Genomic DNA, 2,855 nt, shown 5'->3' on the forward strand with positions numbered 1-2,855 from the left:
TACCACAGGTTTAGTCTGGAGGTCCCCTCCTGGTTCAGCTGCCCTGGGGTCCCCCTCCTCCTCCCTTGCTGGCTGTGTCCCAAGCTAGGTGGGGTTCATGGAGGGAGTGTAGTTACAATCACCAAATGAGGTGATTATATAACCAGCCAAAGTCCACCCCTCTTTTTCAGGCAGTATAAAGGCAAACCACCCCAGCCATCACCATCTATCATCCCACTGCCACCATGCTGGCCTCAGGGCCGCTTCTGGTGGCCTTGCTGGCCTGCCTGACTGTGATGGTCTTGATGTCTGTCTGGCAGCAGAGGAAGAGCAGGGGGAAGCTCCCTCTGGGACCTACCCCATTGCCCTTCATTGGAAACTACCTGCAGCTGAACACAGAGCAGATGTACAACTCCATCATGAAGGTGTCCCAAGGCAGGGAGATGGGTGGCACGGGGTGGCGGCTGCCCAGCTGGCTGGAGCTTTGTGGCAGGGGATTGACCACTGTGGACCAGAGTCTCAGGAAAGGGAGTTTTGGAGGTTAAGCCTCAGGGTCCTAGCCAGGAAAGCAGGATCTTGGGATGTCCAGCTCCCTGACTGTGAGAACCTGACTGGGCGAAGCATCCCAGTACATGAAATCTCGATGCTGGGTCCATTCGGAGTAGTGGCTGCTCCCTCTAACCACTCCCACCCGCCTCCATCAGATCAGTGAGCGCAATGGCCCCGTGTTCACCATTCACCTGGGACCCCGGCGGGTGGTGGTGCTGTGCGGACATGATGCCGTCAGGGAGGCTCTGGTGGACCAGGCTGAGGAGTTCAGCAGGCGAGGCAAGCAGGCCACCTTCGACTGGCTCTTCAAAGGCTATGGTGAGGGGATCCCGGAGGAGGAAGTTGGCCAGGCCGACTCGATGGCCTCTGTGTCCCCAGCCTTCTTCCTGACTCTCCTGCCCACTGAAGGCTGCAGCAGAGCTCCCAGTCTGGTCTTCTCTCCCCAGCTCCCTTCATGGTGTCCTCTCCCTCTTGCCTGTCTCCAGCGTCCCTGTCCCTGTCCAGATTTCTCCCTGCCTCTCTCACTGGAGTCTCCTCCTTCCCCTCTGTCTCCATCTCTGAGGACAGTCCTGGGTTTCTGTTTTCCAGCCCTGGTCCTCTGTCTTCATTTGTCTTTTTGTCCTTCTCAGATTCTGTGCTTCTCCGTGTTTCTCCTCTGTCCACTGACCTCTCCTTCTTCCTCTGTCTTAGGATTTCACAGTATTCCTACTTCCACATCTCCAGCCTCCATCTCCTGGTAACGGTCTCTCCTCCTTCCAGACCCTCTCTGTTTCTGTCGCAGTAATTTTCCCTCTTCTCCAGCTCAGCTTAAGAATCTTTCACCATTTTTACACTTGAACCCGGAAGGTGGAGGTTGCAGTGAGCCGCCAAGATCGCGACAGTGCACTCCAGCCTGGGCGACAGAGCGAGAATCTGTCTCAAAAACAAATAAACAAATATACAAACAAAAGAGACTCTTTCACCATTTTTTATTTTCTCCTCCCAGATCTCCCCATATCTCACTTCCCCTCCTTCCATCCTCTTCTCCCATCTCTGTCTCTCTTTCTCTCCCTCCTTCCCTCTTTACACTCTGTGAAGTGTCCCGTCTCCCTCTGTTTCGCTGTGCATCTGTCTGGCCTGTCTCTTTTCTGATCCTCTTCTTCCCATTCGGTCTCTGTCCCTCTCTGTTTCTCTGAGTTTGCAGCTCTCCTGCGCGAGGCTTCTGCGCCTGCCCCCGCCGCCTGACTCCACCCCTGCGTTTCCTCCCTAGGAGTGACCTTCAGTACCCTGGAGCGCGCCAAGCCGCTCAGGCACTTCTCCATCGCCACCCTGCGGAACTTCGGGGTGGGCAAGCACGGCATCAGGAGGTATCCAGGAGAAGGCGGGCTTCCTCATCCAGGCCTTCCTGGGCACGCGCGGTGAGCACGCGCGGTGAGCAGCTGAGGCTGGAGAAGAAAAACGCCCAGGGCAAGGAATCTGCGCGCGCAATTATGTCTGGGAACGGGGACTAGGTGGGGAAAGGCGCCCGCGCTCCCAGCCCTGGAGTCTGGCTCTGGGAATTTGGTTTATCAGGGCAGTGCCTCCTGGAATTCTCAGACTGGCATCAGACCTCTGAGTTGACTCTCTCCCCAAACCCCTTCTCCCCCAACACACCGCCACACCCGCAAGCTCCAGGATCAATCCCACCTTCTTCCTGAGCCGAACCGTCTCCAATGTCATCAGCTCCATTGCCTTTGGTGACCGCTTTGACTATGAGGACAAAAGTTCCTGTCACTGCTGCGCATGATGCTGGGAAGCTTCCAGTTCAGGGGCAGGTAACTGGCTGCAACCCGGCCCCTGACGCCCCTACCACAACCTGCCAACTGCTCCCCTACATGGGGACAGGTGCCCCAAACGCCCACCTGCCTCCAGGCAGTGTCCCCTCAAATCAGCCCCCAATACTGGACAACTGGACAGTTGCAACAGAACCCAGGATGGGTGTCCAATACCCAGTCTCCAAGGACACCTGGATAGCTCAACAGATGCTCCCCAAAACAGAGCCTGCCGGCAGGATGCAAGCCCTCAGCTCAGCTCTCTCACCTGGGCACGTGTTCCCATCCCCAACTTACCCTAATTTGTAACAGGTGCTCCCTACCCTGTTCTTCTATTTTAACACCTGGACAAGTGATTGCCTCTACCCCTTCCTGCATACCCGAACACCTGGTGCTGCAAAATCCGGCCCATCATAATCATTTCACATCTACACAAATGTCCCAAATTAGCCCACTGGAATATCTGGCCAAGCACCCTCTACTTCACCCACTTAAATACCTGAAAACATCAACAGCTGCCCTAACCAACACCCTAAA

At 55.9% G+C, this 2,855-nt stretch overlaps 1 pseudogene; it reads left to right on the forward strand.

The window, feature by feature from the left end:
- Positions 1-224: 224 nt before the first annotated feature.
- LOC105542579 overlaps positions 225-2,855 on the forward strand; it is a 5,801-nt pseudogene continuing 3,170 nt past the window's right edge.

This window comes from Mandrillus leucophaeus, unplaced genomic scaffold (genome assembly GCF_000951045.1).
Source record: "Mandrillus leucophaeus isolate KB7577 unplaced genomic scaffold, Mleu.le_1.0 Scaffold106, whole genome shotgun sequence".
In the NCBI taxonomy this organism is placed as follows: Eukaryota; Metazoa; Chordata; class Mammalia; order Primates; family Cercopithecidae; genus Mandrillus; species Mandrillus leucophaeus.